The 21,335-nt window shown below is 51.4% G+C and overlaps 1 protein-coding gene across 1 annotated transcript in view; it reads left to right on the plus strand.

The window, feature by feature from the left end:
* ASTN2 (astrotactin 2) overlaps positions 1-21,335 on the plus strand; it is a 291,732-nt gene that overhangs the window by 220,708 nt on the left and 49,689 nt on the right. The window lies entirely within an intron of this gene.

Genomic DNA, 21,335 nt, shown 5'->3' on the forward strand with positions numbered 1-21,335 from the left:
TCTATGTTTGCAAAGCTGGTGCTTGGCAATGCAGCCCTGAGCTATGTGGAAAACACAGGCTTTGGGGCATCTGTGGATGCAACACAACCTGCTCTGAGAGGAAACATGGGCATTCTCACTGAGCAAAGAATCTGGGTCTTCCCTTTAGATGGGCTCTGATTGACGCCCAGACTGAGATCCTCTGCCAGGGTAGGATCTTCCTGGAGATTTTGCATATTGCTCTCATTCTAGCCAAAGCCTGGGATGATATCCTGAATGGGATGGGGAATCTGCTCTCCAGTCCTCTGGCTGCAGTTGAGGTTTCCCATGCATTCAGTGTTGTCAGGTGGCTGAAATACAATCCCAAAAGTTAGCCAGGGTCCCTCCACACTTCTCTGGAAGGAAATAAGGATAGAGAAGAGATCCAAAGAGGCACAAAGACTGCCTGGGGACAGCCTATTCTGTTTGAAACCTCTCAGCCCCAGCACAAGAGATCCTCTGGGGGCGTTGCAGTTGTCCTGGGCTGGGGTCGTGTCTGCTCTGTCCTGCCAGCATCAACTCTGCTCTAACCCTCCCCACTCCTCGGGCACATCCCCGTTCACTGTGGTGGCACCAGCCCTTCCCCTCTGCCCCTCCCAGGCTGGGCTGGGTACACCGTGTGTCCTGAGAACCATCACCCTCTGCTCACCAAAATGATGGGACCTCCTCTTGTTGGGCAGTCACTTGAGGTGAGGCCTGTCATCTATTCCCCATGCTGCTCCAGTGTGAGAGAAGTTCAGTGAAAATGGAGAGGGATTAAACCTGAGTCAGGGGATTTACCAATTAAAATATCTGCTCCTCCTGCAGGTTTCATATGATACAAGAGAGACCCTCCCCATCTCCCCTGTGACCCCTTCCCAGTTTGTTCAGCTTGCCAGGGATTGAGATCTGGCTCTTAGAAGTGAGGGGGCAGCTGGGTCTAGGTTACATTTCGTGCTGTTTAGATAGGATAAACCTTTCCTCCCTGTAATTGGGCGATTGGACTTGTGAGGTTTCCCAGATATTAATCTGGAGACCCTAGAGGGGGTCAGATTAGGTTATGGAGACATAATAGGAAATACTGCTCTGGCTAGTTTGGGTTATGGGGGATTGGGGGGATACTCTGCAGCATTCCCCTGCTGGGTTCCCACTGATGGGGCCTGCATGGTGGGGTCAAGGAACAGTTTTATCTCAGCATCAGGTTGACTTGGGCTTTGGTGGGAGCGACTCTCTGTGAACTCTTTCCACCCCTATAATCCTGCTCTTCCAGAGGACAGGACCATGACCCCTCTTGTGGAGAAGGGAGGGGTGGGTGGTGTTGACCTCGTTCACAGGGGAGAGGGTGGCTTTTTTCAAATGGGCGTCGTGTCCCCAGGATCCTTGGGATAGGAAAACCTCTGTGCTCTGCAGTGCCGTTGTTTGGACCAAGTGAAGACCTTCCTCGCTGCTCCTCCATGTAGTGCCAGGAGTGGGAAAGGGGTTGATGCACCCCAGAGGGGTCATTTAGTGAGCATTTAAGTGCTCCTCTGTCCCACGTGAGAGATGTATTTGAGGAAGGGTGCTGTGTTCATCTAGTCAAGGCCAAGGTGAGATGAGCTTGTCCCTGTGGCCAAGTAAGTGTTTTGGAGCTGTACTGGCGAGGAACCCTGCACTGAAGCAGCATCCTGAGATGTCCTGGAGAAGGGAGACCCACCACATTTGTGCTGCAGAGCCGTTGGTTATGTGGGTTAAACCCCCTCCCGTCCCTGCTGTGTTCTCCTTCTGTCTGTTTGGGAGCAGCTCTGCAAAGCTGCTGGATACAAGTTCCGCTGAGACAAGCCTGGCTCCAGGAACCGGCCTGCAACGCTCCTTCCAGCCCTCGTTTCTTTTTATTAACAGTGAGATGACAGATAGGGGATGGTCACTAATTTAATAAAGGATGTTTCTGATCACGACTGCAGAAGCAAGATCCCGAGGTTTTCCACGGTGGTCTGATGACTCACTCTGATGAAATAGGGTGAGGCTGGGATAGGAAATACCTCACTGGAGCTTGGACTATGGCAATGGCTCTTCCCACAGGGCAGCCAGGTTCCTACAGTTGTTCTGCCATCCTTGGCTGGGCTGTCCTAGCTCCTTCCCAGTATGATGATGGCCCCCACTGGGAAGAGCTGGATTTCAGCTCCAGAGATATCCGTGGACCCCGTGCGGCTGGGTGAGGCTCACGTCCTGTTTCCCTGGTGCCAGCCCTGAACACCTGTCTGGGGTGACCATGGAGTCAGGGAATGTTGAGGTGTGGCTGGAGGACCCCATTCCCCACCACCCCCTTCGTGGCAGTGCAGGCTGTGCTGTGAGAGCAGAGCTTGTGCAGTACAGCAGATAATACCTGGCTTCCCTTTATCCTGTTCTGTCATCTGTGGAAATCAATACACCTCACCAACTCCATTGTTCAGATTGGGAAATCGAGGCCAAAAATCACGTGTGGACTCTAAATCCAGAAGAGCCAGTTAAGAGCAAGAGCTCACAATTCGTGTACAATTAACAGTTCCTGTGCTGGCTGCTCTCAAGCCCCAGAAGTTCACACTTTGGCTGCAGATTTTTTTCAGAACCCAGTTCCTGTAGAAAGCCTTGGAGTTGTTGTGGTAGATGGAGAGTGTCAAACAGGTGGATGTGTCCATCCTGCTGGGACACAGTGAGCAGGAGTGATAGCTACCCCAGGCACCAAAGAAACCATCCTGTCTGCCCCACCCTGATGCTGAGCTTTCATCAACGGGACGTGCCCACCCCACCTGCCTGCCCTGGGGTGTGCCAGACCCTCTGGGGACAATGTACAGTTCCTCCTCAGCATCCTGACTTGATTGTGGGTCTTCCCACGGCCTTGGAGCTGATGGAGCGTCCTCTGATGGAGCTTCCTCTGTTGGAGCTTCCTCTGTTGGATACCCCCAGGATGGTAGGACTGTTGGATACCCCCAGGATGGTGGGATGTTGTCTGCAAGCACAACCCCATCTCAGCACCCTCCCCACTGGGGATAAAGGCACGGGACCACTGTCCCCTTTTTATGTTAAGGGACTTTCTTTGCTATCTCCCAGACCTTTTACCATCCTCACAGATGAGCTCAGAGGAGCAGCAGCAGATGCTTAAAATCGGGTGCTGCAGCCCTCAGACCTCAAGAGTGGCTGTGCATTCCCTTCCCAGGGAAGCCAGGAGGATTTTTGCTGCTGGCTCTGCCTGGCTCCAGCTCCCACCCTCCCTGCTCCCTCCTGTCCCCAGAGTGGGTGAGGCCTGTCAGGGCTTCTTGGAAGTGGACAGAGGAGTGTGTGAGCCAGAGAGATGGCCTGTGGTGGGAGGGGGGACATTGGAAAAGCCACCAGTTTGCTGGGATAGTGCCAGAGGTGGGTGGCTGGACACATACTCCAGCTGTGTGAGGGTTGGCTCTCAGCATCTGCTGTCCTCCAGCTGCAAACAGCTGGAATGTCCATGGGAACCCTGCGCTGGGACCAGCCCCACTCTGGGTCAGCCAGCTCCCCTTGACTCCCAGCCATGGGCTCATCCTGCACCCTGCATGCTGCAGGGAGGGTGCTGTGCCCTGGGGTTCCCCACAGAACTGAGATCTGAAGATAATCTTTAGTACAAAGTGTGAACTTCTGGGGCTTGAGAGCAGCCAGCACAGTAACTGTTAACTGTGCACGAATTTAGAGCCCTTGCTCTTAACTGGCTCTTCTGGGTTTAGAGTCCACATGTGATTTTTGGCTGTCACTGCTGAGTGCCTCAGTTTCCCAGTCTGAGCAGTGGAGTTGGTGAGATTTATCAGTTTTCCTTCTCTGAATGGTCAGTGGTGGGCTCACAGTGCAATGGGTGCAAAAGCTGGGTTGGGATGGGAAATACCTTCTTCCTTGCCCCTGTGCTCATCCTCAAGCACATGATAGGTTCCTTTTATCTGCTAATAAATATCAGTCATAAAACAATCCAGATCTATCCATAATCCTGTTAGAGCCTTTGACTCTTGCTCCTGTGACTCCTGGCAGCTCTAATTACGGATACTCACGCCGGTGATTAATGACTTTGTTCATCCTCAGTGGCACCAGTTTTACATGTGCAGCCCGATTTCTCCCCCACAACGATTTGTGCGAGGAGGGAAAAATAATCCCTGTTAGAAACCAACAGCACAGAAATGTGGTGTTGGCATTGTGTCTCCATCTGGCTCTTCTGCATCCTGTCCATCCCTTCACTCATCTCCCCCAGCCTTTCATCTCCCAGAGAACGACTCTAATTGCCGCACACTCTAATTTTGCTGCACTGTATCCCATAAATCACTCGGATGTGCGGAGCATTTTCCTGCTCCTTAACAAAAGGAAAGGGATTTTCTCCTCTGCTGCATGTTTTACAGGTGACTAATTGCATCGAGGCACCTTTGAAGCAATGACTTCATCAATTGCTCATCCTGCAGACACATTGCTGCTTTTGTATGCCCGATCAGAATCCTGCATTTATTAGGATTAATTTATTCTCCAATCATTTTTCATCCACCGCAAGGACAGGAAAGTTGAGTGATGTTACTTGCTCAGCTACGTAAGCACGATTTCTTGCCTCATTACTGAGCCCGAGATATTTTTGCTACATACTGAAACTTCTCTAAATGAAAATGAGTAATGTTAGGTCTCGGAGAGAAGTGCTCCCAGAACAGTAGAGAAATCAAGTTATTTCAGGGTGCCTACAAATTGGCTTTGGGTCTTCAACATCTTCCTTTCTAATTTTGCCCCCTGCATTTGTCATGGGGCAGGTCTGTGCGAGCAGCAGCACGGCTCAGGATTCAGACAGAGGGAGCCAGGGGTGGGTGAGAGGATGTTTCTTCCAACTAGAGACCATCCAAAATGAGGGGTTCTTGTTGTCCTGTGGAAACAGGCTCAGGGAGCTGGGGTTGTTCAGCCTGGAGAAGAGAAACTTCCAGGGCCCTTCCTGTACCCAAAGGGGCTCCAAGAGAGCTGGAGAGGGACTTTGGGCATGGGCTGGGAAAAACAGGGTAAGGAGGAATGGCTTCAGACTGACAGAGGGTTAGAAGGAATATTGGAAGAAATTCTTGACTGTGAGGGTGGGCAGGCCCTGGCACAGGGTGCCCAGAGAGGCTGTGGCTGCCCCTGGATCCCTGGCAGTGTCCAAGGCCAGGTTGGATGGGGCTGGGAGCAGCCTGGGACAGTGGGAGGTGTCCCTGCCTGTTGGAGGGGGTTGGAACAAGATGGTTTTTAAGGTCCCTTCCAACACAAACCATTCCACAATTCTATAATTCTGTAGGTTAGCAAATCCTCGGGAGGCTGCAGGAAACACACAGGGTGCGCCGCTGAGTGTAGGGTGTGGCAGTATGGAAAGGGATGCAGTGAACACAGGCTGAGCATCTCCAGGGAGGAGAATCTCTAACTGCTGGGGACTGAGCAGTAAACAGGGGCAAAATCACACTTTTCTTAAAGGCTGCGGTCAAGTTTTTGTGGGAGTAGTGGCTGATAACGACTGCCAGAAGACCTTGACTCAGCAGCTAACCTCTAACCCCCACAAACGCTCCTCTTTAGAAAAGAAAGGAGCTTGTTTACATCCAGGCAGGAATTTTGCCTCTGCTACTTCCAGCCTGGTGTTATGGACCAAATGGGGTTGTTTTGAAGCACAGCTGGGTTTAAGACTGGTTTGGGGCTGGTGTGGCCGTGCTAAGGAGCCTCGCCTGGGTGATGTGCAGAGCTAGGATGAAGAGGTGCAGGAGAGAGAAGCACGAGGAGCAGATGACTCCTTCTGTTGCACTGGGAAGAAGTGCACCATGGCACCAAGGGGCTGGGAAACTGTGCAGTCCTGGGGAGCTGGGTTTGGCAAGAGACCAGGGAAAAACTGGTGATGGAGAGAAAAATTTGGAAAAATTTGTAGAGCCTGGAGAGAGGACCTGGGAAACACACCAAAGCCCGGTGCTGTACAGGGACATGTTTATTTTATTTTGCCACAGCAAGCTGGCAAGGTATCAGCTGTTTTGATGGCAAATCCCCTGTCCTGTGGGATGTCCAGCCTCAGTCCACGTCACCTGTGATGGGACCACAGAGCCCCGATCCCAGCTGGCACCGAGCTCTGCAGCCCCTCTCCCTCTGGCCCCGTGGTGGGGCTTGGCTTGGGGTGGATGGAAAAGCCGGGGAGGACAAAGAGGGGATGAAGAAACGCGTCAAGGAGCAGAATAAGCTGGCAACTGTGGGCCTTTGCCTACAGAGGGGGCTCCTGCACTGCCCAAGGCCATCCGGGCTGGGAAGGCAGGAGAAGGGATGCAGCGGCTGCCAGCTGACCTTTCTCAAACAGTTCATGGGTTTCCAGAGCAGCCGAGGTGTCAGCGGTGTAGAGCAGTCACAGCTTCCCAGTCGCTGGAGGAGGAAGGCAGGGGGCACTCGAAAGGGGAGGAAAAAGCTCCGTCCTGGAAGGGTGGAAACCTCCCAGCCCATTAACTGTTTCTCCACGGAGAGCCGTGGAAAGCTAACGAGGGGCTGCTTTTCTCCTGCACCAGCTCACCCACTCCCATCCTCTCTGCCCTCCTCTCTTGTGCCCCTGCCTCGCTTTCCCTTCCTTTTGTAAAAGCTGGGGCTGGGATGGTGAGGATTTGGGTGCAGAACCAGCCCAAGCCCTGCCCAGAGCAGCGTGCTGGGAAGCAAATTCTGCATCCAGAGCCCCGGCGTCCCCAGCGTTGTGTCTGTGTGCACAGCGCTCTGCTTCGACGAACTCTCTGCAATCAGGCTTAATTAGTAGGCAGGGACCCACAGAAAAAAACCCTCTCCCAGCCCTTTGTAAGCAGCGTGTAGCGGGGTGCTCTGTGCTGTCAGATCTGGCTGAAAGCACGTTTGTCTCAAGCCAGGGAAGGGGCCGAGTTGTTCCGTGACAGCCTAAAACTGAGACACTTTCCCCCCGCAGATGACAAAGCTCGGGAGTAAATTAGCAGGCAGAGTCTGTGAAAGGAAATGTTTCCTTAAACGTTTCCATAAAAGCTAATTGGCCTGTAAGAGCAGCATACCTGTGGGCCGCTGCCTCCCGGGGTTCAGGGCTTGGGGAATCTATTCCTGGCTTGACTAATAATTTTCAGTGTGACTTTGAGCAGGTCGTTTCAGTTCTTTGTGCCTTGGTTTCCCTCTCTCTGAAATGAGGAGAATACTCCCTTCCAGAGCACTGATAAGGTTTAAGTACTAAAATTTTATTGCTCCGTTGAAGATCCTTGGCAAAGGGATATTATGCAGATAGAAGGTTAATGATGATGATAGGGAGAGAATAAAAGAAGAAATTGCTGTTTTATTTTTATTTTGTTCTTTAAATGATGTTTAATAGCCAGTTTGCAATTGAGGAATAAAAGCCAGTCCCCTGTGACCACCAAATTATCTTGCAAATGCTGCTTTTTTGCATGCTCTTACGGCTTGCAGAGAGAATGAGGAACCATACCCCTTCGCTCTGCTTGTAGGAGCAATCAGTATGAGATTGCCTTTTCCCAATTAGGGAGCTTGTCTGGATTCCTGGATAATTGAGGGAGCTTCCCAAGACAACTCCACGAAGTGTCATGGTCTGTTAGGGGCTGGTGGTCTCTGCTGGGACCAAGCGTGGTGTGTGGTGGGGCAGCTCCTTGCCCACGGCCTGGGTGGCTGGAGGCACCTGCCTGAGGTTATGGAGTAGGTCAGGAGGGCCAGGCAAACAGGATTTTACCTCTCCAGAGGGAGTTAAAGGCTGAACTGAGCCACTACCCCTGCAAATTCACCCCACACCTTTCTGGGCAGGCACATCCCACGCCAGCGATGACCCGCAGAGCCGGGGCAGGCACTGCAGAGCCTGTGAGCACTTGCAGCCATGCTGAGGGCTGGGAGGGATCCCTGCAGCACCCATGGGTGCCCACCAGCCCTTCGCTGACCCCACAGTGCCCTGCCTTGGCAGCGCCGCTGGCAGCCCCAGTTTGTCACCCTCACCACAGCCACCGTAAATGTCAACCACAGCGGAACCCAGCGCAGTCTGCGGCCGGGCCTTTGCTTATTTATTCTTTTCTTTTTTATTTTTATTTTGTTTCTTTCACAAACATCAGCTATGTCAAGAATGGCACGTTCCTCACCCCAGACTGTTACAAAACTTAAGGTCAAATTCATGGTATAATTGTGACTGGGGAAAAGGACAATATAGATGTGTTGGTCCCTGGTGAGGGAAGCGTGGGGGCTGGAGGATGCTGTCTCCTATTTTTCCACTGGTTGTGGATGGGGGATTTTTGTCCTGTGCAGCCATGGGGTGGGTGGAAGCTGCGTCTGTGAAGATGCTCTCATGGTGCCTGTGCTGACTTTTTCCTGATGAATTTAATTCTGGAGAAATACTTGGTAAGGTGGGGTTTGTTAGGGGAGGTTATAGGTGTTGTTTGGCCAACTGTTCTACCTGGAGAAGAAAATGGGGAAAAAAGGACCAGGTTTTGGACACACGGTCCTCTGTTAATGAGCAGCTAATCCCAAACACCATTCCTCCAGCCTCCTCATGCTCCAGTGGCTCATTTGGGAGGTGTGAGACCTCTGCCTGCTTCTCCTGTCTCCTCACGCAGGATCAGACCCCTCTGGCTGCCCACACAACCCAGCGCTGTCTCCCCATGGAGGCTCTCACTGTCAGAGCTCTGGTGCCTGTTCATCATCTGCCCATGCCAGGAGCTGGGGAATTGAGGACAGGAGAGCCTGGGGCTTTGTACTCTCTTTTCTGGGGGAAGAATCCCACCCCAGAGCCTGCATTAGGATCATGGAATAGTTTGAGTTGTAGGGGACCTTCACAGACCGTGTAGCTCAGTTCCCCTGAAGCGAGCAGGAACATCTCCAACTCGACCAGGCTGATCAGAGCTCCATCACTCAATGCTATAATGTTAGTCCATCCCTTTTCCTCTTTGATATTGAACTCTTTAATATCCCTGAGTTTCTTCCCAACACTTTCAAATTAGTCACCTCCACAACAGGCTCCTCAACAAGGATCCTCTCACTGTCCCCCTCTCCTCATAATTTTCTCTCAAGTCTTTTTCCCAAAGCTTCCATGTGTACACAAAGCCATTTTTCTCCTGATACTTGTGCCCTTCTCCCTCATTCCTCCATCTCTCTCTGGATTCTCCAGGCTGTGACTGGGAGGGGTTCAGCTCGAGGTTCAGGGTCTGTGCAGGGGAAAAAGGCAATGTTCCCCTTAACCCTCCCACCTCAATAAACACCACTGTGGTAAATTTGTTGAAGACATGAGTTGATTTGGGTTTGGGTTTTTTCCATCATCTGTGTCTGAACTGTGATGATGACAGTATTTCACAGAATATTTCAGGTTGGAAAGGACCCATGAGGATCACAAGTCCAACTCCCTGAGGCAGGAGTTGCCTGCTCATATGCATGAATATAAAACTTCTCCCAACAGGACCCCAATCTCTCTTGGGACCTGCAGGATCAAACAATCGATCCCTTTGCCCAGGAAAAGTCATGCTGCATCAGAAAACTCCTCTTTGCAAAGAGCAGGAGCTCGGTCTGTCTCTGTTGAGGAGCCAGGCTGCAGGTTGTTGCCAGAGGAGCTGTTTGGGTGCTTGGTTTGTGTGATGGATGATGGGAAAAAGCTGGAGGGAAGATCCCACAAAGTGTGGGTTTGCCTTCTGCCCTCCTGCAGCCTCCCTGCCCTCCTCTGGGTCCCAGTTCTTATTCATATCAGTGATAAACCCAGCCCTTTATTGACCTTAAGTGATGTTTTAGGATTTCTTTTATTTGTGGACCTTGCCTTGGCCTTCTGTCACTATTTGTCTCTCCAAAAAAAGGATTCTGCTCTTTCACTTTCTGGGTCCAATTTGGAAGGGGGATATTACCAATGGGGGTCAGTAAATAGCTCATCTCACTTCATAACACTTAGCATTTAGATAGTGCTTTCCACTGCCAGAGCCCTCTGCAAACTCCCAGTAATCCTCCCTGCACCCCTCCAGTTAGGTAAGTATAACTAATCCCAAACAAATAGCTTCAGTGTGGAACTAATGCAGAGAATGCATGAGAGTAATTTAAGGTTTAAAAGAAAACTAGTGGGTAATCTCGCAGCAAAACTAGAAAAAAAAAAAAAAAAAGGGCAGACACAAGGAAAAAAGTGAAAAAAAAAAAAAAAAGCCTGAGTTATTGAATGTGAAAGTTAAATCATACTGGAATATGTTGTTAATTTGCATTTCAAGTAGCCATGTGAGGCTGTAGATATTACAACTACTTAGTGTAGGCTGTTTGGAAGTATGAAGTACATCAAAGCTTCAGTAATATGTAAAATAATAAAATGTAAAACGCCCTTAGGTTTAGCCTTTTTGTGCCTGTTGGATCTTATCAGGTTTTTCATATATATATATATATATATATATATATATATATAAATCCTGCAAGCATTACTGAATTCCATCTTTTCTATGTGTTTATATCCAATAAACTGTAGGCTTTGGATTCCAGGAAGCGTTCAAGGCCAGGCTGGCTGGGACTCTGAGTAACCTGGTCTGATCGAAGGTGTCCTTGCCCATGGCTGGGGTTTGGCCAAGATGATCTCTAAAGTTTCTTCCATTCCATGATTCTATTTACTTACTAGAATCCAAATTTTCTCCTCTTCCTGCCTCTCATCTCTGATGGCTGGGAACTCCAGAAGCTTGCACAACCTCATTAGTAATGTCATCAAAATCTTGGGATTTCTGTTCCTTGCTTCACATTTTTCCAGGTTCAGTTGAACAGTTGCATTTGGCATAAAGAGAGCTGATCAATCCATGTTCCATTTGGGATAAATTTCTGAAAGGTTTCAGAAATCAGGCTTCCTTTGGAAACTGAGTGCCTGATCTTGGCTCTCCATAATCACCTGCCTTCTTGTGCTTGCTGCCCTAGAGGCAGGGAATCCCATCTGAAGGGATTGTGAGGAATCACAGAATTCCAGGAAATGGTTTGGGTTGGAAGAGACCTTCAGGATCACATTTTCCAAGTCCCAGCCATGGGCAGGGACACCTTCCACTAGACCACGTTGCTCACAGCTGCGATTAGAGGCTGAGATTTCCAGGCTGATGGCACAACAGGCCACTTCCCATCTGCTTTCCAGTGTCAGCCCTGGTGCTGGCCCAGATCCAGGGCTCCAGACCAAACCTCCTGTGAAAATCCATTTGCTTGCACTGTTATTTGCCCATCAGGAAATCTCCTGGCAGACTCAGGAATGTGGAACCAGCAGTTTCCCTGTGATATTCTCTAAATGGGTCTTGTATGGACTTTTAAGAATCATCTCTACGTAAAAGCACCTTTTTGGATTTCTTGTGCCCAGACCCTGTGCTGTGGCAGATGTCCCACGATCCATCAGGGCTTTGCAGAGCCATTAAACTGCAGATGCTGCTGCAGGTGCAAAAACATCTGCTAGTGCAGATGCAAACCCAAGGAGCCCTCAAGGAGATCCAGAAGATCATCAGGACTTTCTGCAGGGTGTTTTTGCTCCCAAGCATTGCCCTTATCCAGGTCCCTGCTACAGTGAGCACCGCAGCACTGTTGTGTGCCAAAGCCACCAGTGTCCTTACTGAGGGGGGAGGTTAGATTAGATCTTTGGAAAAATTCTTCCCTGGGAGGGTGGGCAGGCCCTGGCACAGGGTGCCCAGAGCAGCTGTGGCTGCCCCTGGATCCCTGGAAGTGTCCAAGGCCAGGTTGGACAAGGCTTGGAGCAGCCTGGACAATGGGAGATGTCCCAAGAAGGGGTGGGATGAGAGGAGCTTTAAGGTCTCTTCCAACCTGAACCATTCCATGATTCCTTGATATGATGCTGATCTGTGACCCTGGGTAAATACTGATGAGGTCCTGCAGGGAAGGACCAAGGTGTACTGGGGGAGTCCTGGCATGGGAGAGGGCACCAGGAAGGTGTGCTGGAGCTGGAAGTCCCAACTTGGACATCTCAGAAGTGGAGACTAAGGGTGAGGCAAGCTGTGGTCCCCCCCAGGCTAGGCTATGATAGCAGAGCTGCAGTGGATGCTCTTCAGGGGCTTTTATCCCCTGTACTCACCTAAATCCAAAATCCACTGGTTCCTGCCCCAGGTCTTTCCAAGAAATGACATATTTACCCCAGATTTCTCTTCCCCTTCATACCCAGCTGCATGTTTTGAAAGGAAAGTAGTGAACCATGCCTGAAGAGGACCAAGCATGACCATTTATTGCAGAGATCAGATTCAGGAGAGGCAGGAGAGAGCTCAGCCCTCCCTCGTGTTCCCCACCCTCCCTTCTGCCCACTGTACCCCTCTGCTGCAGACTTCCCAAGAAGAAAGAAAAATAAAAGTTTGGCAGGTCTATTCACACAGTGTAAAATTGAATTAGCGGAGGTATGTGAGGAACATGGCTCGATTTCCATGGGGATGAGGAGATTTTTATCACCAGCCCCCCAGGATTATCCTGTACAGCACAAAGCTGCTTTTGGCACTGGCAGGTGGACATCCCCCGCCGTGAGCCTCCCTGGGGTAAAATCAAGGTGATGTCTGAGTCAGGCTGGCCTTGCTGGGCTGGGGGCTTAGCCAGGGTGGGGGACTGGAAGGGGAGAATGGAGCTCAGGGGAAGTTGGGATGGATGTCTGCAAAGGTGAAAACTTGAGACCAGGTGAGCAAAAGAAGCTGGGAATCTCCAGTTGTTTTCTGCCCCCTCCCCTTTGACAAGGTTCAGCACCTTTTGATGCTCTGTGGGGCTGAGAAAGTCCCGAGCCACGGCCAGGGCAGGAGGGACTGTGCCAGGGGCAGGCAATTGAGGAGATTGCATCCTAATCCCAAAAACAACAGGACTGCTTTCCCTATCCACTGCTGATGAGCTCCACCCCCTCGTGCATTCAGTGTCAGCCCAGAAAATGTCCTGGACCCAACCTGTAGGGGTTCCAACCCTATTGCACAGGATTTATAGTACCTCTGTCCCAGAAAAGTCCCTGCAACCCATCCTGGGCTTGTCCAGCCCAGCACATGCCCATCAAACCTCAGGAAAGGGCTGAGGCTTGTGCCCTGGGCGTGGCTGGCAGTGCCACAGGACAGACGTGACGGTGCGAATGACGGGAGCGGTGGGAAAGCAATCCCAGCTTTCTGGGCTGATGGGCTCCACGTTCACTGCCCTGGACAGTGAAGTGCAGGATGGAAAGGAAGAGGGAGAGGGGAGAGCCCTGTCTGCACACCCGCCCCAGCGCAGGCAAGCCAAGCCTGGGGCCAGCCAGCCGGAGCGAGCGGCCTCTGTGCTTCCTCCCTCCCCACCCTGCAGGGACGTGGCTGGGTGGAGACCTGGCCAAAGCTCCCGTCCTCTCTCTCGCCAGCGCAGCTGAACTGGGGCAACTGGTATCCAGCCCCGGCGTGGTTCCATCACTGGCAGCTGGGAGAAGAGCTGTGCATCCCTGCAGTGCCATGGGGACCAAGGAAAACTCCTTGAGGGGGGTGGGAGAGTGTGTGGGATGGGGTGCTGTGGCTTTAGGCTGTGCAGGGCAGGGTTTAAAGCAGAGGCCTGCTGTGCCAGGTGGAGAGTTGTCTCCTCACTCCATGAAGAGCATGGGAAAAGGTGCTGAGCCAAGGGAAGCGGCTGCTCGGGGCACAGGGCCACCAAGAAAAGGGAGAGGGAAACCATGCAGAATGCCCCAGGAGAACAAACCCATAGAGGGGATGGGGAGCAGGGAGGAGCAGCATGGCTCCAGATGGAATGAGAAGGCTGGAGAGGCTGCCCAGCCCTTGGGTCCTCCCCACTCCATCAGCTGGATCTGCCGCTCGCATTGTCTTTTTCTCACCTCAGGCTGATTTTTCCTCCACTCCCTGCAGTAGGGCAGCAGCCCAGTTCTCATGAGGAGCCCTGTCAGACCTGCTCAGCAGCATCTGCCCATCCCAGGCTGGGAAAATCAGGCCCAAAATAACACTGGATGAGCAGATATTCCCCATGGGCTGCTGCCCACCCTGGGTGTCCCAGGCTCCATCAGCACAGTCCCATGTGCTGCACACCAACAAGCCTCATCTTTATGATTTGGAAGAGGCTGTTTCATTTAGGTGTGACCCTTCACCATCTCAAAACTTAAATATCTTATTTTCCAGAGCCCTGGGCACAGTCTCTATGGCTGGAACAGTTCCCGACTCAGCATGGCCCCTCAGGGCCTCGTTCACACCAAAAATGGCAACCAAGGGCTCTGAATACTGATGCTTTATTTTTCCAATGAGGAGCTGCTGATAACCCTACGCTTCTGTACAGAACGTGTGTGCAAGGATCACGCAAACCCTTGACATCCAAGCATTCTCCAAAACGGGTGGGAAGTCTGCAAGGGGCATTTGGGGTGCTGCTTCAGGACTTCACCCAGGGAGGTGCTTCGGCAAGATGGGGTTACAGTAATTCAGTTTGTCCCCTCACGTTGGGACGAGGCTTTTCACCCTGCTCGCTGGTTACTGTCACTGTGGCTGTGCCAGCAGCAGGGTCAGGAGCAAAACCCATCCCTGCCTTTGGGTACCACTGGCTGCTCCCTCTCCCCATCCAAGGCAGCTGTCCCTGTATCCCGCCGCCTCACAGGATTCCTTTCTGATGCCAGCACAGAAATGTTGGCTCAGGTGGTGAAATGTTCAGTTCCCAGACTAGCAAAGGGTTAAAAGCAGCTCTGTTTGTGGGCACAGTGCTGCTGCCCAGAGGCCCCTGGGTGCTGAGCCAGCCAGGATGGGGAGCACAGGGCTGCCCAGCTGCAGTGCCAGGTCAAACCCTTGGCATTTGCCACCACTCACCTTCCCTTGTCCCCAGGCACCAAAGCACACGACCCTTTTTCTTGTTTGGTTTTGTCCTGTAACCAGTCCGTTTATTGTTCTGAAAAGGTTAAATTGGTCAGGGGGAAAAAAAAGAAAAAAGGATAGACTTTTTTTTTTTCTTCCCCTTTCTAATGAGAGTCTGGGGACCTTTTCCCTGCTGACGTCAGAGTCATATCCAATAGCCTTTGCAGTGAGGCCTGATTTGCAAAGGACACCCTGGGGAAAAGCAAAAATCTTGGTGAAACCTTTAAAAAGAAAAAGCACCCTTTGAGACGATTTTCTGCTTCTTTTATGTCCTGATTTCACCTTCTAATTACTAATTCCTTACTCCTTTTTTTTTTTTTTAATCCCCCCCAAGCTGCGGGAATGTTGGAGGGGAGGGTGTTTGCAGCCCCCTGTGCATGCACAGTCTCTCCCTGTGCTTGGCTCTCCCCCCCAGCTGCCATGCAAGGAGAAGCCAAGCCCCAGCAGCTGGGCTGCTCCGTCCTGCCTTGGCCGGGAAGCCGAGGGGGCCCCGTCTGGGTCGCTCTGCACTCAGGCAGCCCCGGCCCTGCCATTCACCATGTGCTCCTTTCTTTGCCTTGCCTTCCCCTGTCCAGCCTTGCCTTCCCCTGTCCTGGCATCCCAAGGGACGTGTGGCATCATCCCTCCCTTCCTTCCTCCCAAGGCAGGTAGGCAGGAGCAGGCAGGGCCGAGGTGGAGTTGCAGCTCTGCCCGTGTTCCTGCCCATCCAGGCTTTCCAAGCAGGACTGGCATCCCTGGCATCATGCCCTGCAGAGCCCACCTCCCCACAGCTGTGTCCTGTCCCTGCAGCAGGAGCAGGGAGGGTGTCAGTGGTGGGGACAGCATTTTAGCTCACCCAGTGTCCCTCTGGGGAAAGCTGCCAGAGCGTCCCAGCTGGAGAACCCACGTCCTGAGTGCACAGTGAGGCTGTGGGAGATGCCCACACTGCTGCGGGGTCAGGGGGAGCTCCTGGCTGGAGGTGCCATTTCTGAGATGCTGCTGGGGTCACTAAGGCTCCCTCACAGCCACAACCCATGGGTGACTGTGGTTGTGATTTGGAGTTTGACTCAATGCTCTTAATTACGCCCAGCACAAACGGTGAATTGTGATCCCACGGGCCCAGGATCCCCAGGGGTGAAGGGCTCCTCTGCACAGCTGAGCAGAAGTTCTACATTTACATTTAAATGTTTTACATTTACATGTTTTACATTTACCATGAAGCATTCAGCTGCCTCTTCCCCCAGGGATAGAAGATCCCTGCTGTGGAGAGATGGCCTTGGGGTGCTCCTCTCCCCTCCTGCCTGACCGAAGCAGCCTGGGATGTTCGGGCACACCCTGACCACCCAGATGTGCTTCTTTCTGGGTAACTTGTTTGCTGTTTTTGAGGATGTTCAGGGGAAGATGTGTCTCATCCTCGTCATGTCCCTCTTTGGTGAGGTTTGGTGGGCTCAGAGATTCCTTGTTCACAGAGAGCAAAGTAATGCTGGCCGCAGGGTGAGAGCATTTGGTTACTCTCCGATGTCCTGAGCATGAAGTGTGTTGGAGTGGGTGCATTTCGGGTGGCTGCAGTGTGAGCATGGAGGTCCCACCTGCCATCACCAGTGGGTGCTTCCTCATGGGATGGGTGCCAACAAAATCCCAGCAGTACAAACTCAGCAGAAATTTAGTTTTGGGTCCAATCTTCATGGTTGTTCTCTTCCTAAGGAGCCAAATCTTTTTCCAATTGAATCCATCCAAACTTTGAGTGAGCTCAGCTCCTGGTCTGGCTCTTAAGTCAAGCTTTGCAGATTCAATCTCTCCTTTCTGCTGCTTTGCTCTGGACATATTTCAACACTAAGCAGGAGATCTGGGTGCAATAGCCATGCTGTCCTCATGGTCCCCAAAGCTTTTCCTGTCTGGCAGCAGTGAAACCACTTGGGGTTTGTGTGCTGAGCCAGGTAGAACTCCTTTACAGAACCACAGAGTGGATCATGTTGGAAGAGATTGCATTGGATCATCTGATCCCACCTCCCTGCTCACACACAGCCTTCCCAGATCACATGGCACAGGATTGTGTCCAAATGGTTCTGGAATATCTCCAGTGACGGAGACTCCACAGCCTCAACCTTTGCTCTACTGTGGTGTGCAGGGTCTGGGCCCACCAGGGGGAGTGGACAAGTGTCTGGATGTCCTCACAGACACTGGTGTATGGGACACTTGCACCTCACTGATGGAATTAGCAGAGCTTGCTGTGAACTTCCCTAATTAACATCTCACTGCCTCCTTAGTGCAGGCTGTGGCCATGCACTCATCTGGCTGCAAACATCCTTGGTTGGACAGATCTGCTTGTTCCTCTGCTGAGTGCCCCCGTGGAGGAAACCGTGCTGGCAAAAGGGATCTCCTGGAAAAATGAGTCTCTCTGTGCCCTGCTGCCAGGGCTCTCTGTGTATGGGGGCTCTGAATGTGGTGTTCTGGTGATATCCAGGACTCTCTGTACTGCAGATACTTCTGCAATTATGCAGGTGCCCACGGGGTTGGCAAGAGGCTTCACAACAACAGAGGACAGGGCTTTAGTATGATGGAAAAAAGCTCAGCATCTCACGTGTCTATTTTGAGGCAAGATTCATGTCATCGTGTTTGTGTAAGAACATCGCTCTTTGGGGTGTATGAAACAAGTGGGGAGCAGCATCTGCCTCCGAGAAAAACACCCTTGCTGCTGTGGTCAAGCATGAGGCTGGAGGGGGTGAGTGTGGTGGAGTGACACAGGTGGTGAGGAGGTGCTGGTGACAGCTCACCCATCCCCACTGTCCCCTCACTGCGCTTGCTCCTTGCTGCAAAGCTGCTGCCCAGCCAAGTTTGTCTTAAACAGCCACAACACGTTGGGAAGGTTGGGAGCACCCGCACCCTCTGTCTGCCCCTCCTCCTTGTTTTCCCTCATGTCTCTTGTCTTTTTCCTCCTCCACTGCCCCACCATCCCTTTCTGCCGCTGCTTCTCACTTTGTTACCTTCAGCAAACCACTCTGCGTCCTGCCCGAGCCAGCCCAAAAGCAGCTCCGGCCCTGTGGCCAAGTGCAGGCTTAGAGGCAGAGCACAGACACAGCTCCATTAAGCCAGGCTGAGCCTTACGGGAATCGTTCCTGGCCAGGGCTTGAAAAACAAATATAGCACGTTGGTTTGCTTTGGCTGCGCCAGGAGGGTCACGCAGGGACGCAGGTTTTCTGTTCGGATGGGAGGCAAGGTCCAGAGAGCAGAGTAATAGGCTGGAGAGCCGTGGAAATGGTATGTCATTATTTACATGTCAGGGACGGAGCCAGCAGCAAAGGCGGAGGGTGTGCTCGGAGGGACGGCCCGCGTTCGTGCTCGTGCTCGTCACGTGCGGGGAATGGTGGAGCCTGGAGGGGTCTCAGCCACGTGCTCAGCCAGAGCAGGTCCTGTAGGGCAGGGGTGGGTGACAGCCAGACCCCATCCTGGAAGGGGAAGGCAGTGTCCCATCCGCTGGCGCTCACTCTGCATCTCTACACCCGCCTGGGCGTCCCAAAGCGCGACAGCTCTGCCCCAAGGCAAAGCACCCCAAAGTGTCCTGGGTTTTAGCAGGGGTTTGTCCCCCATGAACGTGTCCCAGCTGCTTCTCTTGCCTTGGTGCAGCAAGGGCGGAAGCGGAGGTGCTGGCAGAGATGGTTCAGTCCTGGAGGCTTTCTTTGAGCACAGGATTTACTCTGCCCCTGGACACGCAACCTGGGCAATGCGACTTTTCTCCCAGTTTTGCTACATCCTAAACCGTTTAAATTGCCAGTTCTTTGGGGTAGGAATTATTCATCCATAAAGCATCCAGCATGTGTTGGTTATTATTTGGATATGTTATTATGAGTCAAATAGGCAGCAATAATTTATGCTGGAGCTGGAGCTGACCTTTGTACACCAGGGAAACCAACCTGAAGAGGGAAAACAGTGACGACATCCACTGTGTTTACTGACATTTTGGCTTTTTACTGGCATGTTTTCAAGCACCAAAAAAGTCAGTAAGTGAATTCACTATAAGTACACTTAGATGTAGTGTATAAACATGATGTATAAGCATGGGGTTTGGTTCTATATCTTTTTTGTGTGTGTGAATACATATTTATATGTACATAAAAATGCAGGCGTCAGGTTTGCAATATTATCTAAATGATTTTCTGTTTGCGTGTTTTCTATTTATGACCAAAACAAGACTTCTTTTTCTTTCATAATCCTTCATTTAAGTGAAAAACAAAAAACCCATAAATCTAGCTTACGTATAAAACATTCTCATATCATCTTAGAGAAGAGTAAGAGAAAAAAAAAAAAAACAAAAAAACCCCTTAATTTACCATTTTTATTGCTGAGTTTGGGGTGAGGGTAGGAGGAATGTGGACGAGTACCAAGTTCAGCCTTTGATTTTCTTTCTTTTCCTTACACCTCCTCTGGGTGATTTCGGAGGTGGCTGCTGGCCCCGTGCGGGAGGTGGGCATGGACGTGCCTGTGGGCACGCACACATGCACAGCCCATCTCTCTCCTCTCTTCCATGCTCACATCCAGCCCAGCCCATGTTCAGCTGTTCAGTCATCACCTTATAAATAGCTTTTCCTCCACACACTTGGCCAAGTGCATAATGCACTGAGTGATACCCAGAGCTCCTTGGATTCTGCTCGCAGGTTTGCTGCTGAGCCTTTTGAGGGGGTTTAAGCTGTTCCTTTGCTCCTTAGGTCCTAATTCATCCTTTGGTTTGTTCTTTTGGGATCAGGAACTGTCCAGGACAGGGATCGTGTCTACATGCCCAGCACAACCAGGTATTAATTAAATCTGGGGAGGGCCTGGATGTTGAGTCTGGAGAGAGGTGTTTATGGACATATACATGTGTATATACGCACAACATGAATGTATTTAATTATGACCAAAAGGAACAGTTCCCCTTCTTGCCTTCTAAAATAACTCAAAATATTCCATTAAATAAAGCCTGCCCTTTACAGCCCCTACCTCCCATCCTTGCCCTCTCATAAAACCCACTTAGGGCTAATTTAGAGGTTTTGTTGAGCAAAAGTGAAAAGGTTTTTTCTCTTCCTGACCTTTTAAAAACTTGGTATTTTTAACCATCGGTGATTGTCTTTAAAAAAGTAATTTTAAAAGTTAGAATAGCATTGTTCCATTCCAAAAAATGTCATTAAGGGGCAGTTCAATGCTACCAGAGGGATTGCCTCACTTTGTTTCCCCCAGCCCAAGATTTTTTTGACCTGTATGTCTGTTTCTAAACCTATTACTTTTAATAGAAGTAGAAGGTTGGTTTTTTTGTTTTTTGGGTTTTTTTTTTTTCCGCTGTACAGCGGCTTTTGACCTCGAATTCCTAACTAGTCCTTCTCATAACTACTGCCTGCTCTCTTGGGAGATCCTGGATTGATGCTGGAAGTGGGACACCAGGTTTGGGATTGTTTGAGTTCCCCACCAAAGGTGCAGAGCAGGGGAGGCTCTCGGGCTTGGACATGGCCACGTCCCTGCCCTGTCCCACCACCACCCAGCCCAGGTACTCAGAACTGCCCTGAGCTCAGCCGTGCCAGCCCACTGAGGACTGGTGGCCCTCCAGGCATAAGCTGGGAGCACCCACACACTGCCAGGCACGAGCACTGGTGTGCAGGTACGTGCCTGGAGCCTTGCTTTGTTCTCATGTCTTGTGACCACCTCCCCTGGCTTACCAAGGACGTGTCCTTCTCCTCCTGTGCCACAGTCCCCTGTTGGTTTCCCTCACACAAGGGTTTTCATGTTTGCTCCTGTGGTCTCTCCTGACAAAAGGGCTGAAGGTTCTCCAACCCTGAGATGTTTTTGAGTTCTTTTGCTGTATTTTTTTTTTTCTTGTTGTTGTTGTTTTGCGTCATCTCTGCAAGGTGAGCTGCTCCAGCTGGCAGGCCATGCCTTCAGACTCCTCCTCCTTCTCCTGCCCATTCCTCATGTGGACCCCCTGCCAGCCCTCCCTGGGTGTCTGTGAGCCCCTCCTGGCTGCCCCCAGCCCCATGTTGTGAACGTGCTCGGAAATAGCTCCAGCAGCACCTTTCTTAAATCATGTGCGTTACATCCAGCCGGGATGTTCGCTGGGAGGCCACTGGAATGGCTGGGAGGGATTTACCAGGTCCAAATTCACTTGACAGAAAAACAAAATTCCAGCGTAATTTTAACCAGCTGTGGTGGGAGAGTGAAAGAGAGAGAGAGAGGGAAGGGGAAGGAGAGCTGGGAGTGGGGGCAGAGCGGGGAGGGAGGTGGGAGAAGGGTGGTTGGTGCTGCCGAGGGGCTGCTCTGGAGAAGCCCTGGTGTGGGCTGGTGACAGTGGGGACTCGTGTCTGCTTTCCCCATGGTGGCCATGGCCTCTTTGCTGTCACAGGGGGTGGCTTTGTGCGGCTGAGCCATCACAGCCGTTTTCCTGGAGGGGTGATGAGCTTCTCCTCTGGACAGATCCACACCATGCTCATCTCCAGTTCCACAGTGTGCATATGGTGTTAAAAAGATTGTCTAAAAATCCAGCTGATGCTTAAAAAGAGAGAAAAAATAAAAAGAGCTAAAAGAGAAAAGAGAGCTCCATGAGTTCAATATTTAGCTTTATTTTTATATTCTTTGGTAGCACAGGAT

This window comes from Hirundo rustica, chromosome 20, assembly GCF_015227805.2.
Source record: "Hirundo rustica isolate bHirRus1 chromosome 20, bHirRus1.pri.v3, whole genome shotgun sequence".
Taxonomy (NCBI): Eukaryota; Metazoa; Chordata; class Aves; order Passeriformes; family Hirundinidae; genus Hirundo; species Hirundo rustica.